A 19,889-nucleotide genomic window follows, 5' to 3' on the forward strand; every position below is an offset into this window, starting at 1 on the left:
CTACAATTAGGAAAAAACTGGTAAATTTACATACACAAAGAAGGGGAAAGGTATGCCGAATCCCTCTGATTACAAGCTGGAACTTTCATAGCCAATTGATTCTAGTAGGGAACTAGACTATCTTAATTACGATCTTAATTATAATCCTTAAATAATGTTTTAATCTTTAAATTTACTATTCTCCATTCTTCTGTAAACTAGAGTGGGGGGCGGGGACTGTTTTGGGCCTTAATTTGGAGCCTGGGACTTAAAAAAGAAAATTCTTAACAAAATGCTGCAGTTTCTTTTCTTGCCAAGACCGAACACAGAATTTGATCTTTTGTTTGCAAGGCCAGGACAAGTTGCAGGTTGTTTACTCCTTCAGAAATTGTGGCAAAATGTATGACTAGCAAGATCTGCTAGGAAACACTTGTGTTTTATATATATATATATATTTCCCCCCCCCTCCCCCCAGGCTTTGGCAGAGTTTGCAGAAGGATGGTTTTAAAAGAATCAAATCTGTGCCTGCGCATTGCAAATGCCAGAGGACTTCTTAGGATCACCTCAGACAGGATGTCAGCAACTGTGGCACTGCGCTTAATTATGTCCTTTATGGAATGCTACAGAAAGGGTGAACCTGCTGTTTAAGAAGAAGCCGTAGCAGCAAGCCAGGGAAGGGTGCCGCCTTAAAAACCATTCACAGGCATGCTTGTAACATCCTTAGGTTCACAAAGAAGAGACCAATACAAGCCAGTTTAAATCATATTCAATAATCTAATGACTTACAGGTCTACATAGCTAATCTCGTTATTGTCACTGTTTGATTACTAAAGGAATTTGGATTTTTTTTTTCTGCCAGACTTTTCCCAAGGTAGTTAGCTAAATACATTTTAACATTTGGTGTGCAATGAGAAGGGAGAAACGATGGCCTATAAATGAAAATATGTTTAATTGTTGGGGATCCTTTTGTTTCTGAAGGATTCTTCAATCCCTTATAATTATTTTGGTTACATGGTTCCAATCTATGGCCTTGCAAAACCAGTCAAATATTTTCCTGTATCATTCAACTGTTTCACTAAATAAAATGCTTTCAAACTTGTCCATGACTTGACTTGCTAAGCACCATCCATCGTACAATTATTTTAATCATCATCGAACACTTTTCTATCTGTTCATATTTTACAAAAGAGAGCTCTGGGGGGATTCTTTTAACATATCAAAGCACAGCTTAGCTTTCTATCGTAGTGGGTTTGTAATGAGGTCATGCTTTACACAGTTTTATGGCTAGTTTCACACACTGAAATATAAGAAGGTCAAGTGACTTGCCCAGGATCTTCCTGTGAGCCGGTGATTGGGCATAAACTAGAGCGTGAGTCTTTGCTCAGGGCTCTAATATTAGATTGTGTATCAGTGAACTCAGTATCTGAAAATTTAAAGATGCAATGGTAAAGATTGGCCTATTTCATAGGTCAGCGTCTCTGGCTGACAACTTAGGTCCACTGACTGTTCACTTTCCAGTGAATTAATGTGCTAATTTATGAGGCCAGCAATTTTTAAAAGCCACATAAAAATACCATAACATACTAAGAACCCAAAAGCCTATGGAATATTCTGTGGTATTTAAAGGAAAGAGTTCTATGTGAAATTATTTAAATCAAATCATGCTAAATAGAAGGAGAAAGAACGCAGCCCCGGGCCAGGAATCTGGACTGGCCTGTGCCAACCCTCAGCTTCTCTCTGTGACCCCTTCAATCCAGCTCTCACGCTGCCAAAACCAGTACCACGTGAGAGACTCTTAAACATTGCCAAGTTCGGCTGCCAGCTTGAGACGCAGGCTTGGCCCCCGCTGGACCACAGCTTCTCTGTGCTGACACTAAGGAAATACTTCCAGAAGGTTTTTGCCTCAGTAATGCTGGTGTCTTCTTAATCACAGATGATTTTTCTGTCCCAGATGAACAGCACCCATTGTCCAAGTAAAACAAAGTTTTACTTCCACATTATTATTATTATTTTTTTTTAGATTTTAAAATTTTCACTTTATATGCATATATGTGCACCAGGTACTTGCCTGTTGGGTCCCCTGTGACAGGTTACAGATGGTTGTGAGCCATCATGTGGGTGCTGGGAGTTGAACCAGGTCCTCTTCAAGAGTGACAAGCTTTCTTAACTTCTGAGCCATCTCGCTAGCCCATCCACAGATTCTTAATTCAAATGTATCATACGAACAACCCCCGTAGCATCTCTGAGTGACTCTCAGGCTTCCCTCTGGGACTGTACAGGCCACTTCCCCGTCTTCTGCATCTGTCTCAGTACTCTTATCTTCCAGTTCTTACGGAAGGAGCCCATTAAACTCTGAGCATGCAACGGCTTTGCCAGCTCAAAGTTCCAAATCCCTCCACACCTTCCCCAGAGCCAATATGGTCAGGCTCATCACAGCAAAATCCCTCTCTTAGGTACCAAGTTCTGTTCTGGTTTGTTTTCTGTTGCTGCGATAAGCACGGTGATCAAAATCAACTTGGGAAGGAAAGGGATTACTTTAGTTTAGTCCATCAGTGAAGCCCCAAGGCGGGAGGGAGCTCAGGACAGAAACCAACGGAGGTTTGCTAGTAATTGATGTGCTTCCTCAGGCCAGTTAGCTTAGTGCTCAGCCACATTTCCCACATGGCCCAGGCCTACCTGCCTAGGGATGGCCCCACCCACAATAGGCTGAAACCGTACATCAGTTAGCAATTAAGAAAATACCTCACAGGCGTGGCCACGGCACAACCTGATTTGGGCAGTTCTTCAGTGGATGCTCTGTCTTCCCAGGTGATTCTAGGTTTGTATCAAGTGGACGGCTGAAGTTACCTGTGACATCCCCCTTCTGCCCATGGTCATGGATACACAACACAACGAGATAGAGTCAAGGATAGAGAGCCAGAGCACAGAGAAATGATTGGCCTGACTTGGACCTCATTGTCTCTATGCTCTGACCAACTGAATTTTTGTTGTTGTTCTTGTTTTGAGACAGGGTTTCTCTGTGTGTCGCCTTGGCTGTCTTGCACTTGATTTGTCGACCAGGGTGGCCTCAAACCCACAGAGATCCATCTGCCTCTGCCTCCCAGAGTGCCAGGATTTCAGACTTGTGCCACCACACCTGGCTCCAACTGATCTCTCTCTCTCTCTCTCTCTCTGGTATGGTTTTTCAAGACAGGGTCTCTCTGAGTTAGCCTTGGCTGTCCTACACTTGCTTTGTAGACCAGGCTGGCCTTGAACTCACAGCGATCCGCCTGCCTCTGCCTACCGAGTTCTGGGATTACTGAACTCTTAAGTCATAAACAGCCAGTAGTTATAGAGAGATAGGAACTAAGTGCATGGATTGAGAGAGTAAAATACCCAGTGGGATCAGATCGTAGTTTTATGCTTCTGTTGTTTATACTGAACTCAAAGCTCCTTTAAAAAGAGGCATCTGGGGCTGGAGAGATGGCTCAGAGGTTAAGAGCACTGAATGATCTTCCAGAGGTCCTGAGTTCAATTCCCAGCAACCATATGGTGGCTAACAGCCATCAATAATGTGATCTGATGCCCTCTTCTGGTGTGCAGGTGTACATGCAGGCAGAGCACTGTATACATAATAAATAAATAAATAAATCTTAAAAAAAAAAAAGAGGCATCTGAGATATTGTGTAATGTAGCTTTTTCCTCCCTTTAGGCTTTCTTGAGAATCTTGCTATGTAGCTCAGGCTGGCCTAGAATTCTCCATGACACCCAGGCTGCTCTTGAACTTACTATCCTGCCTCTGCCTCTGGAGTGCCAGGACTATACAGGCATTCTACCAAGACCAACCCTTGAAATCATATTGTTTTGGAAATAATTAAACAACCATTTTCATTATTCAAAAGCCAAATGCAAAATTAGCTTTTATCAGTAAGTCAAATCACAGTCAGCAACTTACCATTTCTACCTAATGGGCTCTGGGTGGGGTCTCACCAAAGCCGAGATTTATGACAACAGGTTTTCAGCAATTGTTTAGTCAGGGGAGGGTTGTTTGACCACAGACAACTGGCAAAACAGGTTTTTTTTGGGTGACTCCATTTACCTAAAGAGCAGAGCTAGCGATTGGTACCAGCTGGGAGGTCACTGAGGCCTTGATGGGCATAAAACTGAACTGTAATGCTAAATTAGACAAATTAATGCTGATGGCAGACTATATCAAAGAAATGGCCTCACCAATTTCAGAAGAGTTAAGGCCCAATTAGTAGGAGCTAGGGAGATGGCAAAGTGGGTGAGAGGGCTTGCTGTGCCTGAGATAGAATCCCCAGCAGCCATGTAAAAAGCCAGGCGTGGCTTCCTATGCCTTTGATCCCAGCATTGGAAAGCAGAGACAGATAGACCCTGGGGTCTCACAAGCAATCAGCCAGCCAGCCAGCCTTAACAGCAAGCTTCTGCTTCAGTACAAGACCCTATTTTGAGGCAATATGCACCCTGACATGCCTTTACAACACACACACACACACACACACACACACCATAAAAGGGTCCAGTTAAGTAATAGTGTGGTTGGGTTTTCATTCACAGGGAATAGCCTTTGTCCTTTCTTCCATATCTGAGCTATTCATTACAGTAGCCTCTAACCATGTACAGCCATTTAAATCAAGGAAGTTAAATTTAAAAATACAGTTCCTCAGCCAGGCAAGGTGGCGCATGCCTGTAACCCCAGCACTCGGGGAGGCAGAAGCAGGCAGATGTCCATGACTTCGGGGCCAGCTCAGTCTACAAAGCAAGTCTAGGGCAGCCAAGGCTATACAGAGAAACACTGTCTTGAAAAAAAAAATAAATAAATAATACAGTTCCTCAATTTTGCTAGCAATACATAATCCCATGTATATGGTGGTTATTGTATTGGACAGTACAGAATACTTCCATCACTGAAGAAACTTCTGTAGGGTGATACCATTCTAGAGATTTTTAAAAAGGAAAGATGCATCCATGTGTGCCTACATCAGTGGCACCTAAAACCCCAACATCTTGGTTTTGTTGTTGTTGGTGGTAGTTGGTTGGTTTCATTTGGTCTGGTTTGGTTTTTTGAGACAGGGTTTCTCTGTGTCACCCTGGCTGTCCTGGACTCATTTTGTAGACCAGGCTGGCCTCGAACTCACAGCAATCCAATTGCCTCTGCCTCTTGAGTGCTGGGGAATTAAAGGCATGAGCCACCACCGCTGCCTGGCCCTGAAGCCCCAACATCTTAACTATCACACCCATGAGTCTTTGTTTAGCCCAGTGAACCATAGATGCTACATTAGTTTCAACATGACACACCCCTGATCACCTGTAGTGGCCTCTTTCCATTAAAACCTCAATTTATCATAGTCCCAGTACCATCTTTTACGCTTTGAACTCAGTATAGTCTTGGCTCAACAAATGTTAATAGATTATTGAATTAGTATCTAGTCCAGTCCCTTCTGGAACTGGGAAGGACATAAGAAGTGGTGATTAAATGAGACAGAGCAAAAGGAGTCTCTTGTTTTATTGATGACCCACCACTGAAATCACTCTTTCCTAATCCGGCTGCACCCCACATGGCCCCAAGAACATGCCCTCCTGTCTGTCCCTGCTTTGACTCTGACCCATGCCTCTACTGTCCTAATGGGTACCCAAGTGGCTGATCCGTCTTTGTCCACAGTTCTCTTTAGGCAGTTACATAGCTAGATCCATTGCTTGCTTTCTTATAATGGAGGAAATATGACCAAAGGCAAATTGGATTTTAAAAAAGCTATCTTTCTGCCCAAAGAGGCTTCTGGAATTTTATTTGTCCTAAGTAGAGACTCTTAGGCACGGACTAATAAACCAAACTCCAGGAAGCATCACAATAGCATAGTTGACTTATGTGGTCAATGAAAAGAAACCCTTTCAAGTGGGTTTTCAACTGTACAAACGAGTATGGCGGCAACCCCTTCCTTTTCACATCCTCCTCTGCAAGCCAAAGGATGTGTGGGAACGCTGCCTGCGTTAGTGCCAGGCTACGTAGGAATTTGCCTCCTTTAGCTCTGACAAAGAGAGAGCTGGTTCCCAAGTAAAGGAGAAGGTTGGAAAACAGTGCTGTCTAGTTACAAGGTTGTTTCCCTTTGCTTCACCGACCCGGCCATTGAACCCATGACACTGGTGTAATGGCGCACACCTTGGGCTTGGCATAAGGGTGGCACAAAAGGGAAAATGTGTGGTGAATTAGCTTGAACACCATAAGCTCCAGAGACAGATATGAGATGTGCTTTTATTATTATTATTATTATTATTATTATTATTATTATTATTATTATTATTATTTTAATATTTGAAAGATCAGTCTGCCAAATACAACATATTAGGTCTGAAGTCAATTCAGAACCAAAATCAAGGAGCTGGCGAGGAGTCTAAGGGATCAGCCGTGGAAGAATTGAGGTCTCCCCTTCACTTAGCATCTTCAACATGTAGGTTCCAGAGGCCAGAAGCCCAGGCTGCCTTGCTTCCGGCCATGCCACCACCCTTACAGCATGCTGCTGAGTCACCTATGTCTCCCAAAGCCCAAGGGATTTGTGACTCAAGAGAATTGATTTACGGGCTCATGTTTTAGGGCTCTGGTGCTACCTGGCCACACACAGTTTGTTTCACACCAAGTTGGAAACCTAGGAAAAACTCAGAACTCGACTAACAAGAAGACCTCATTGTAAACGGCCTAGCAAATGCTTCTAATAGGAGCATTTCCAAAGTTCAAACTCTAGCCGGGCATGATGGTGCACGCCTTTAATCCCAGCACTTGGGAGGCAAAGGCAGGCGGATCACTGTGAGTTCGAGGCCAGCCTGGTCTACAAAGAGAGTCCAGGACAGCCAAGGTTAACACAGAGAGACCCTGTCACGAACCCCCCCCCCCAAAAAAAACAAAAACAAAGTTCAAACTCTAAAAAAAGGTGGGAGGCCGAACAAAAGCATTCAAGTCTGCGTCTCTCTATGTCGGGGTCTGCATACACATTGCAGTCTATGTTCTGGATGGCAAGGCTGCAGGCCCCCCACCACGCCATGCCTGCCTTCTAAACTCTTGCTAGGTCAGGGTGTCAGGGTGCTACTAAAGCTGTGACATGGGTACTTTGACGTGGAAATGAGTACAATATGCTGAACAAGTCCAGCCATAACTGTCTGAGCGCCTGGGGAAAAAATTTTTTTAAGACACCAGCTAAAAGCTGTATAATGAGAAAGAAAAATATAGCATGGTGTGGTGGTGCACACCTTTCATCTCATTACTTGGGAGGCAGAGGCAGGCGGATCTCTTTGAGTTCGAGGTCAGCCTGGTCTACAGAGTCCAGGGCAGCCAGGTCTAGGGGGTGGGGTGGGAAATGCAACCATGAACTTTTGATTCTGTTTATACTGGGGTTACAGGTGTGCACAACCATGTCTGGTTTGAGCCAAGAGCTGCATGCACGCAAGGCAAGCACTCCATCAACTGCGCTACACTCCCTCAGCCCCGATTTCCTTTTCCTTCTCCTCCTCTCCCTACACCCCCAGTATCTTTATGTAGCCCAGGCTGATCCCAAGCTTATCATCCTCTGGCCTCAGTTTCTTAAGCACTGGGAATATAGGTGAATGACACCATACCTCATTTTTGATCATTTGTTAGCAGTTTACCATACTCTAAAAAACACTACAGCATTTTATGCAGAATGTTAATTGCTTAGCTACATTCCTTTGTTAACCATCTCCCCCTCCCCCCCCCCCAAAAAAAGCTTCTCTATCTTCTTAGGGGATTGAGGGAAGGAAATAGAGTCACTCGGAAGAAGACAGAAGTAAAGAAAGCATAAGGCTTAACACAAGACTGTGTCAGCAACTTAGATGAAGGTCAAAGATTTTAAGCCGGCCATATAGATAAGGCCTGGCTGGGAGAACTGTTCTGCACTGCCAGTCCCTAGGTGAAATAACAAAGTCCAAAGCAAAGTCATCTTAGGCTTTTCCACAATCACTGGGAGGCCCTGAAAGTGATAACACACCCCCCCCCCCCTTTCCTTATTACAGCGGCTCTTTGATTACAATGTTTCCAGAGGTCCAAAGTCAAAGGAGGGAGCAGGACAGTGTGATCCTAAAGCCTGCTGCATCCATCTCTCACTTCTCAGGGGTTAGTTTTCTTCTTGGGGAAATGGAGCCATCAGGCCAGGTAGCCTTTCTGCGATTCCTTCTGGATGTAGAAGTTCATGATTCTAAATGTTTTGCTTGTGGAGTTTGTGAGGAATGTGTGCAGAATTCCCTAAGACTCAGAAAACTGGTGTAGATGAAGACACTCACAGAGAGGTCAGGCTGGATTTCACTCAATAGTTTCGTTCCCTTCCAAATGTTAGCAAATCAGAGTATAGAATGTCACTGTTCCAAATGACATGAGTAAACCAGGTATGGTGGTGCACGCCTTTAATCCCAGCACTAGGGAGACAGAGGCAGGTGGATCTCTGTGAGTTCAAGGCCAGCTTGGTCTACAAAGCCAGTCCAAGACAGACAGCCAAGGCTACACAGAGAAAGCTTGTCTCTAAAAACAAGCAAGCAGACAAGCAAACAAAGACGTGTGTATAAAATACTCAGTCCAAGTAGGCCATGTCTACTCCATAAATGATTCTGAGATCTACTCGTCCAAACTACCAAAAAGGAGAGGAAAAAGAGACGGGAAAAGCTGAGAGAGGACGTTGTCTCTTCACAAAAGACCAGAGAAGCAATAATAGAGAGGAAAAGCCAATGAATTGTTTGAGTGACTCACATGGGTTTTTAAAATAAGTTTCTTGTAAATCTTAGTATCTTTAAAAAAAAAAAAGTAACACATACCAAAGAGAGCTTGGAAATCAACCCTCATATCTAAGAGCCATGACTGCTCTATAATAATATTTCCTTAATAGATAACCCAAGAAGAGAAACTTTATCCTTACATTACAGATGTGCCACAAGTATTACTAGTTTCTAGGCTCATACTCAGAGATCCACCAGCCTCTGTCTCCCAACTATGGGATTAAAGTCCTGTACAACCACAGCCGGGTTAGTTGATTTTTTTTTTAACCCATCAGATCAGTTCTAGACCATTCCTTCACTCTTTCAGTAGGCTTTTACTGGGCTAGAAAGCAAAAGCAAATTTACTAAGTATAGAGACATAAGCATGTATTGAAGGAGCCCCATTCTGAAGCAGCTCGCCACTCAAGGACATAATTCACTGGTGATGGGGACAAGACCCAGCAACTTTCCTGTGTACTAGAATTAAAGTAAGGTGCTATCAAAATAGTTCATATCTAGGTAAACCAGTGACAGGCTTTATAGAAGATCTAACTTCTTTGTAAATGAGAAGCCTCCCTTAAGAAATACTTTGAAGACTGAATTTGAAGAGAAATTTAAAAGCAACTTTGAAAAGTTGAAAGTAGTATAAACAGGAACAGTTCCAAATATGACACAATTAGGTTATGGTTCAATTTCTTCATAGCAGAATCAAATATTAGAGCTGGGAGGCAATCTGGAATTCATCTAATCTGATCTCGTCGTTCCGCAATCGAGAGAACAGAGGTTCCAGGGCCAGAGGAATTTACCCAAGAATTCCTAATTTGCTAGCGGCACTCTCAGATCTCTTTCTCACATCAGGGTCTGGTTTGATACACACAAGTCAGAGTAGACACTTCCTACTCCAGGCACACCGCAAAAGAAATGCGACGTATTGTTTCGACGGGCAGATATTTTGTGGTGAGATAGCCACGCATTAGTGCCAAGTTATTTGCCCACTTGGTAAACATTTTGGGAGAGGCTACTGAAGTCCTACAAAGAGAAAAATCACAGCTTTTCTTCTTTCTGAACAAGACTTTGAGTTTAAGAAACAGCAGTAAGCAACTGACAACTACAGCTTTAGATCAAAGAGGGTTTCACGCAAAGGCAGCGACTGCAGCAGATACCATCATGGAAGAGTGACCAGCTGCAGCAAAAACCGGATCGTTCTCATGTGTCAAAATCACAGATATTTCGAGGTTAAATGCCAATTTTTCAGAGATCCACAAAATTTCATTTTCTTAGCTGGTTTCCTATAGCAGTGATTATAAGCAAGTAGCATTTCTTCTTTGCAGGTTCCCTTGATTCCTAGGCTGGGAAGTTAACAGTTCCGTTGTGCAACCTCACAGCTGTTAGTAAGTCGAGCTCTAGAAAGTGAGCTGAAACGCAGCTAGGTCTTGTTCTGGGCTCCGTTTCTCAGATTGCTATGGGTTAAGGCGTGACAGATTTTTCACCGAGGTCTATGGTGAAAGAGCCATCGGATTGTTTTCATTAAGCCCTCATTTTTAGCCCCTCCGGGAAACCCAGCCTTGGGGCGCGGGGGTGGGGTGGGGTGGTGGGGTTGGGAGTGGTGGTGGTGGTGGTGGTGGTGGTGAAGGGACGCTGGTCCTTCTAGAAACAGAAGCGCTCGTGGGGGTGCTAAGCCTGCGCTCCTAAACAAGGGGTCAATCCGGGCCAGGATTTTAGGGTGTGGGGGAGCTTTTCTCCTTTCTTGTTGGCAAATGTTTTCACTAACGCGCCTGGCGACAGCAAAAAAAAAAAAAAAAAAAAAAAAAAAGGCACCACCTGCGATGAAGGGAACCAGCGAGGGTCGCTCCAGATCTTCCCTTTAAGGGACGCAGGACACACCACAGAAACTTAGTATTATTTCTAGGTCAAGTACGCATTCCTGAGGGGCCAAAGACCACACAGTAAGGAGGAAGAGCAAGCTGGACACCCCTCAACTGTGATGGGCGGCGGGCGGGGCGGGGCGAGGGCACTATATCTCTCCGCGGAGGAGCACACGGCTGTGGCTACACACGCCTCCAAACGCGCTCTGCAGCCCGTTGCTTAGCTGGCGCTGCTGAGGTTTCTTTCCCCGTTGAGTTTGACAAGGACTCTCCGATAGGCCAGAGGGACCCTGCAGTGGTTGGCCGGAAAGAGTCGAGCGGCCTGATTGGCCGCTCGGCACCTGCAATGCGCAAAGCCGCGGCGGGCGTGGAGGGCTCCGCGTGAATGGCCCTGGTTGGCGGGGCAACCCGCGGATATCCGGAGGGAGCGGCTCCGCCTATGGCCGCCATCTTTACTAGGGGCACCGCGCGCAGGCCAGGTCTAGAGAGAGCTTGTACCGGCTCTGACCAAGTCGAAAAAGGCTTGCGAAAGAAGTTTTGTTTGGGTTCTCTTGCTTATTTTTCTTGGCTGTGGGTTGTTTCTGAGCTTCTCCCAGGGATGTGGATGGAGAGGGAAAGCTAAGGGCTTCGGGCTTGCGCCCAGGGCCACCCGGGAAGGGGGACGCCTGAGGAGGGTTTTTGATATCTTCCTAATAAAGCTACTTGGTTTGAGTCCTGGGCTGGGCCCCCAGGGATACGTTTCGATTCCGTTTCTACAAGCAGAAATGAGACGCGCAGTTTGGGCATCTTGTTTGAGCAGCAGGGTCCTTCTGGAAAGCTCGCCCGAATACGTCATTTTTTGCTCACACTGTGCGCGATCCCGCTAGCTCCTAATGCGTTTGTTTTATTATAGCTGTGCTCCAAACGGCCGTGCTAGAAACTATTTCTCCACTCCATAGGCAGTGTCCTGCAGGAGCAAAACAGTTTGCGCCCTCCCCACAAGCTACAGAAACGAGATTTTGATCATATTATTTGCCTTTTTAAGGCAAATGTTTACGTATATATGCATCCGGTTTTCATCCTTCTGTGATGCCACTCCCGCTAAAAAGGAGTTTAGTTATCTAAAGAAGTCATAGTTCAGGACTTAGGTCTCCTTTCTGTGGTGAAAGGATGAAAGAAAAAAAAGATGTTTTCTGGTTGGATTAAAAATCTGGGAAACAGAAAAAGGTCACGGTTGTTTTAGTTCAGTGGGTGGTGATATCTCAGTTTTATTTCAGCTGCGTAGGTGCACATTCAGTGGATCTTGGATATCCAAAGGTGAATTCTGGACTGCCTTGGTGTGGGCGTTGCCATGGCTACGGGGAGGGGGTTAGTCAATGAGTTCGTGAGACCAAAAAAGCAGACAGGGCCTGAATCCTTGGTAATTGCCTGCCCTGGTTTGTGTATCTAGGTTTTCTCCATTCCTTTACCCCTCCAAGATTCCTGAATTGATCAACATCAGCTTACATGGGTGTGTCAATTTGTCTTTAATACCGGTACACTCACCAAGTGTAGATTTTCCAATGAGATGATGTATCTAGAAGCAGGGTTTTTTTTTTTTCTTTCTTTTTTTAAAACCACTTTCTATACATTCTGAATTGCAAATTAGTGCCTTTTGGTTTGATTTGGTTTTGTGAGGCAGTTTCTCTGTGTAGCTTTGGCTGTCCTGGACCTGCTTTGTAGACCTGGATGGCCTCGAACTCACAGTGATTCGCTTGCCTCTCCCTCCCTGGGTGCTGGGATTATGGGCATGTGCCACCGCACCTGGCTCAAGTTATGGCTGTTCTTAATCTAACTAGTTTTGAACAATTGTAGACATGCATACCTTTTAGAAAATATGCATACCTTTTAGAAAATATGCATACCTCTTTAAAATCATCACCTTAACTGAGTGCCTATCAAGATAATTCCAGAGCGCTGAGTTCATGGATATTGCAAAAGAAAGAAACTTGGAGCTTTGCATAATCTTGATATAGCAACAACCACTCCTGTCTCTAACATACAGTATTTCAGTGTTTGGCAGCTGGTGCTGGAAGGCTTCGCTTGCTGCCCAAAGTAGACCAGAGAAGTCTTCAGAGCCTGGATTCCTTCAGTGATTTTTGTGAACAATTTATCTCACACAATTCTGAGGATTGCATGATCAGTAGATGTGTCAGGACTGCAAACTATAGACCCATGGATACAAGGCCAAGCAATTACTAAATACTAAAATGGTCCTCTTTGACCGTTAGGGAGGAAGGCTGGCCGTCCACCTTATGGAAAAAAACAAACTAACTCAGAGCTAAAATTAACCTTAAATAATACCCTTGTTTGTTTGAGACAGGGTTTCTCTGTGTAGCCTTAGCTGTCCTGGACTCACTTTGTAGACTAGGCTGGCCTCGATCTCACAGTGATCTGCCAGCCTCTGCCTCCCGAGTGCTGGGATTAAAGGTGTGTACCACCACACCCGGCCCCAAAATACCTTTTTTTTTTTATTGTATGTGTGTTTTGTCTGCATGTATATCTGTGCACCATGTGTGTCCCTGATCCCTATGGTGGCCAGACAAGGGCTCCAGATCCCCTGGATCTGAAGTTACATTTGTGAGCTGCCATGTAGGTGCTGAGAATCCAACTGGCCTTCAGGAAGTGGAGTGGTTAAGAGCAAGTGCTGTTAACCCATGGGCCATCTCTCCAGCCCCAACATTATTTTTCTTAATGTAAGTATGTTCAGTATAGCATTAAGCAATTAGCTTATTACAGTGTCTCCCAAAGTGTCCTAGTTTTAGCATTGGCTGTGTCTGAGAAAACCCTCTGTCCCAGGCAAACTAGACAACTGATCCCCTTCGGACCGTTTCCAATACCTTAAGATGGGAAGGTGAGCAGAATGGAAAATGAAGGCAGAGTACTCAAGGGGGTTTTGTTTCCTGGAGGACCCAGTTCAATTCCCAGCACCAGGAATTTGATGAGCACAAGGAAGTGCATGCACTCCCAAAGCTAAAGTGATAGCTTTATCTCTCTGTGCTGCTTTCTCAGTCCCCACACGTTCTTTTGGGCTTTAAGTTATTTTTTTCCCTGTTAAATTACCATCTTCATTAAATGCTTTACTAAGTTTTTAGTCTATTTAAGATCAGGTCTTGCTGTGTAGCCTAGGCTGGCGTGAAACTTGAAATCTTACCAAGTGTCTGGGGTTCTCTCTCTCTCTCTCTCTCTCTCTCTCTCTCTCTCTCTCTCTCTCTCTCTCTCTCACACACACACACACACACACACACACACACACACTTGGTTTTTTGAGACAGGGTTTCTCTGTCTCTGTAGCCTTGGCTGTCCTGAACTCACTCTGGAGACCAGGCTGGTCTCGAACTCACAAAGATCCACCTGCCTCTATCTCCCGAGCGCTGAGATTAAAGGCATATGTCACCATGCCCGGTTAGAATACTACTTTCTTATGCTGGCCGGATAAAGCCTTAATGCTAGTGGGGTTTGCTGCCAGAGTCATAATTCATGCAGGCTGCATTTAGAGTCCAGTAAAAGGCCAAGTATGTTTTTCTGTCCTAGTGTGTGAACCCCCTGAATTTTCCCCAAGGAGTCCAGGTTGAGGACTGTCCACTCTCTGTTTCTCCACGGCAGTTCTCTTTCCACTTTGTCCCCTACTATGTTCTCTGATCTCTGCATCTGTAGTTCAACAAACCATCACTGTTTTCCCTTTATTGGTTTGTTGTAGTTAGCTTTGTCTATAGCAGGTTGCCACCGCTTGAGTGCTTTTTAGAAACAGCAGACATTTATTTCTCACAGTTCTTGTGGCTAAGTCCAAGATCCAGACACCATAAGACTCATGTCTGACGAAGGCTCATTCTTCTGAGATGGCGCCTATTTGTTTCATGCTCACACAGTGGGAGGTGGAAGGCAGAAGGACACAGATGCTGAGCCTCATGAGGCAGAAGAGATGAAAGATCCAGGCACCTCTGACACCTCTTTATAGGGACGTGAACCCTCTCACCAGGGCAGAGCCCTCATGAGTAATCAGTTCCCTCATCTCTTTATGGTATAAGTCCCAGCATGAATTTGGGATGGATCCACCATCACATTCTGGAACTTTCCCATGCCTGATTCTATCTCATGCCCTTAGTTTAATCTCCAGCCAACCACATCTACCTGTCCAAACACCCAGTCTGGGTTTTTCATTAAGCCCAGGTTTCTTCCAGAATCCCTTCAGGGCCCTCCATAATTTGGCCCCTTCAGTCCTAAAAACTTCCCACATACACCCCGTTGCAGCTCTCAAATTTCAGCTGAATAAATTTTTTTTAATCTTTATACTTTTCCTCTTCAGTCCTTTATTCATATTGCTCCCTCAATCTAAACTTTTCATTTCCATCCTCTTTTGCTCAAAGTTCTAGAAGCCTTAAAGGCGCCCTTCAATGTGAGATCAGCTCACAGAAATACTTCCTCCCCTGGGCCGCCTTAGCACTTATTTCACTCTTCCTGTTACCACACTCTACTTCTATTATGGGTAGCTGATTACTCATTCAGTAAATATTTGTCATATACCGATCATGAGTATGGCTCCGGACTAGAGACCAAGGTGCCAGAAAGCTTGACAAACCTGGACCTTGGGTTTTAAGAAACTCTTTTTAGTTGAAAGAAAAGTAAGCATGTGCAACACATTTTTGTAAGGTAGGAGGAAAGGGCCACTCCTTCAGGTGTCTGGGAGAAGCCATTCTGTTGGAAGAGTCACACACAGCCCAGTGGCATCTGAGTGGGCTTGGAGGCGTCAGTACCCTGTATGGATGTCCCGGGGGAAGGCATTCCACAGGGAGGGAACTCTGGGAATGAGATAAAGAGGCTGAAAAGAACAGAGGGTGAGGGAAGGGGAAGAAGTTGAATTTGTTGTAATAAAGGCCCATCAGGAAAGACAAGGCCGTTGCTAGGGTTGGTAGGGTAGATGGTGCACGACCAGTGTGAGAAGACAGCCCCGCGCACCTGGATTCCACTGAAGTTTGAGAAGCGACAGACAAAACCAAAGGTATTTGAGGTAGGGAGATGAAGTAGTAGATGTTGTGAAGCATGCCCAGTGAGCTGTGCAGCTTCTTTCTCCTCCTCCTGCTCCTGCTGCTCCTGCTCCTCCTGCTGCTGCTCCTCCTCCTCTTGCTCCTCCTCCTGCTGCTCCTCCTGCTCCTGCTCCTCCTCCTGCTCCTCTTCCTCCTGCTGCTCCTCCTCCTCCTCTTCTTCTTTCTCTCTCTCTCTCTCTCTCTCTCTCTCTCTCTCTCTGCCCCCCATATTTTTTTCCCTCTTTTTTCCTCTGTATATAGCCCTGGCTGTCCTGGAACTCACCATGTAGACTGGGCTGGCCTCAAACCCAGAGATGCACCAGCCTCTGCCTCCCAAGTGCATGTTGGGATGAAAGGTGTGCCACCGTGCCTAGGTGACTTCCACTATCATGGTGATTGCTCACTAAGCTCAGCTTGTTCCTTTTCACAGCTAAGGAAACATAGGTTTCGACAGAGTAAGTGACTTGGCTAGGTTCACCCATGGCAACAGACCTGGAATCTGAGCCTATTCTAATGACTGTAAGTGGTGGGTCTGGGAGTTTGCGGCAACCCAAAGATCTTAATGAGGGAGAAGGCTTAGTGGGATTAGCAAATCTAGTGTTGAAAAGTCTTAAATTCTAGTCTCTCATTTGCTTCAACATCCGTGAAACATCTGTGAATTCTGTTAGGAACTAAAGCACTTAACTGAGATGTTTCGTAAAATAGTTTTTTATGAAATTTAGTGCTATTGGTGCTTCAAAATTTGCTTTGAGAAATGTTTTTATTGGAGAGACTAAGTAGTGAGCTCCTTTCTGGGCAGTGCAGTGCCTCAGTGGGTCTCTCGGCATCCTTCCCTCATGCTGCTGTCTTAACTATAGCAGCATTTACTGAATGTTGTTGTTGGAAGGCTGAGGAAGAGGACCACAGCCCTCTGGGTCCTCTAGTGGAAACCAGAGTTGTGAATTTGTGTGAAATGTGCATATTAAAGGGCACACAAAGAGAATGAAAGCTGTCGTTTGAGGGTTTGTTTGGTTTGTCTGGTTTCTGTGTAAAATAAATTGCAATGGAGGGCCAGAGAGATGGCTCAAGTGAGCAAAAGCACTGTCCAAACCTAACAGCCTGAGGTCCATCTCTGGAACCCACGGTGGATGAAAGAACTGTCTCCACAAGTTGTCCTCTGACCACCACACGTGTAACACACACACACACACACACACACACACACACACACACACACACCCCAAATATACATGTGAAAAAAAAACCATTAATGTATACAGCCAGTTGTGTTGGCATTTGCCTCCAATCCAGGATTGTGAGGCTGAGACAGGAGGCTTGCCATGAATTTGAGGCCAAGCTGGGCTATGCAGCAACACCTGTCTCCAAAATAACAACAGAAGCTGGAGTGATGGCTCAGCAGTGAAGTGCATTTGATGTCTAATCATGAGGACCAGAGTTAGAATTCCAGTTCCCAAGAAACAGTCAACCTTGGGTAGTCCCAGCTCTGAGCCTCTTCTGGCTTCCTTGTATTCGCAAGCCTGTACACCCACCCGCCCACAGGTCCACACACCAACACAGACACATATAGAGTTACATTTTACCGATGGCAAATGACTAAAAGACTTACAGAAGAAAACTCTACATAATGTTTTAAGAACCTCTCCCCCTCTCAAGTACTGAGAATGGATCTGAGATCCTTTTTAGATGTTCGGTGATCTTAGGCTTTCAGAAGTTAACAAATACACAAAGAAGTCTCATGGACTTTCATCTGTATTTCCTGTGTGTGAATTTACCTTATTAGAACTTTGCTTTCCCCTTCCTCCTCCTATCTCCCTCAGCCCCTCCCTTACTCTAATATGATGCTCCCTTCCCTAAACATTTCAGTGTATAATACTTTAATTCTAGCACAGTTGTTAAACTCAAGACATGGGTAAACACCACTGTCTAGTATTGTCAGGTCTGTACCCACTGAGACTGAAGAAATGCCTAGGTGAATATGAGCACTTGCTGTTCTTCCAGAGGATTGGGGTTCAGTTACCAGCACCCACATGACAGTTTACAACTATCTGTAACTCCAACTGTAGGTGTTCTGACAGGCACCCTCTTCTGGCCTCTATGGGTGCAAAGCACATATATGGTGCACAGACATATACACAAACAAAACACCCATCCACTTTAAGAAATAATAAACCTCATTCATATTTTGAATCATTAATGTTTTCAACAGGGAAATAACATTTCAGCTTATGTACCTACTTCAGATGCCATGTCTAGTTTCAGGACAGCCAGGGCTATGTGGAGAGACCTTGTATTAAAAAAAAAAGGTCCAAAGGAATGGTAGAATGTTGAATGATTTAATATTAAATATAGATTTATTATTTAATATAAACAGTTACTCCTTAACAAGCTTTTTACCCAAATAACCACACAGAGAGACTAAGATCTATTTAATTAGCCTAGAGCAAAATGCTGAGCAATAGTTACTCCATCCTAAGCCTCCAAGCTAGTGTAGTTTCCTCCCATTCTGACTTCCCACATTATACTTGCTGTTTACTCATATCCTAGGTCCAGTTCATTCCTCCTGTCCTTCCTGCTCCACTAACTGACCCAGGATGCCCCACCCTATTCTCTGTAATTGCTGAGCATTGGCTAGTTGGCTTTTATTGGCAACACAGAGAACAAATGGTGACACGTTTACACAAACTTGAGACAGGAGATTCTTAGAATAAGCATCACAATGCAATGTCCAGATTGAAAGCAGATAATGGGGTAGATAAATCAGCATTTGACTGAACAAGAGTGAACTGTACACAGTCCACAAGAACATTATGACAACAGTAGGACAAGGGGTGAAATAAAAACAGCTTAGAAGCTGGGTACAATAGCACACACCTGCAATCCCAACACTCAAGGGAGGCAGAGGAAGGTGCATCTCTGTGGGTTCAAAGCTAGCCTGGTCTACAAAGCGAGCTCAGGACAGCCAAGGCTACACAGAGAAACTGTCTCAGAAAAAAAAAAAAAAAATAGAATTCTAGATTTATCATCCTTGCCCCGCCATATATTAACTGAGTCTTCACAGATGAAAAAAGAGACCAAGATTTGATTTAAAAGAAAGAAAGAAAGAAAGAAAGAAAGAAAGAAAGAAAGAAAGTCCTGCAGAGCCTCTGTACTTTTCTCCATGGCATAATCCTTAATACAAAATATATGGTTCTAAAATGTTGAGTTTATTTTACTGCTTCTGTCCACCTGTACTTGGTTTTTCCCGTAATTCTGGCTAGCAGTGCTCTCTGTTACATATTCATCACATATTGTAGTTGACACTCCATTCATAATGTACCACGTATCATATGTAGGAGCTAAATGTATCTTAGGACCATCTGCGCATCCCAGGATACAGTTGAAACATGACCTTGGCGTGCAGGCCGTGGAAGACAGTGGGGGCCTTTTAAGCAGGTCTCTGAGCTCTGCACCAAGGCACTGGTCCGACTTCCTACTGCAGGCCGTGGGAGTGGCCTGACCCAGACTTTATCAGCTACACGGCTCCTTGATCCTCATGTAGTTCATGTCTCAAATTCATACGCACTTAGGTCTCTTCTGATTAGAAAGAGTCCACAGCCCCCCAAGTAAGGTACTTCCTGTGGCCTCACCCTGTAGCCAGCTCTGAGAAGTACAAGAGATAATTTGTGTAGAGTTGTGGAATTCCTCACCTGCAGCTCAGACAGAGGCGTGGCTCGGGTGTGGCGCTCTGGTAATTAAAAGGCTGTAGGTAGCAAGAACACAAAGGTGGGCTCGGAGTGGTGAGGTCAAACAGCAGGCGCTGGGCTGTGACGCCAACATGGCAAGTGGGACAAATACCGGGGATGTTGGGCCTGCTCCTGACTGCCAGAAAGGAGCCAAGATTCTGGTCCTTTTCCTACTGTTCCTTATGCCTGTGATCTCGGGCAAGGTACTGAAAAATTTGGGCCCCAGGTTCTTTGCATGAAGACAGAACCAATTACGTAATGTCAAGTTTCTCTGGCTGTGACAATTTTTTGTTTGTTTGGTTTGGTTTGGTTTTGGGTTTTGGGCTTGGTGTGTGTGTGTGTGTGTGTGTGTGTGTGTGTGTGTGTGTGTGTGTGTAAAACTCATGAATAGGTTGCATTGGCTTAGTAATATAGGACTTTTTTTGTTTGTTTCATGATTTTCAAACACAAATGCAACCTCACAGATGCCCCCGCCCCAAATACCATCACCCCTAGAATGCAGAGACTCTCCAGTATCGATGTTAAGACAG

Source organism: Acomys minous, assembly GCF_964271855.1.
Source record: "Acomys minous genome assembly, chromosome: 8".
Lineage (NCBI taxonomy): Eukaryota > Metazoa > Chordata > Mammalia > Rodentia > Muridae > Acomys > Acomys minous.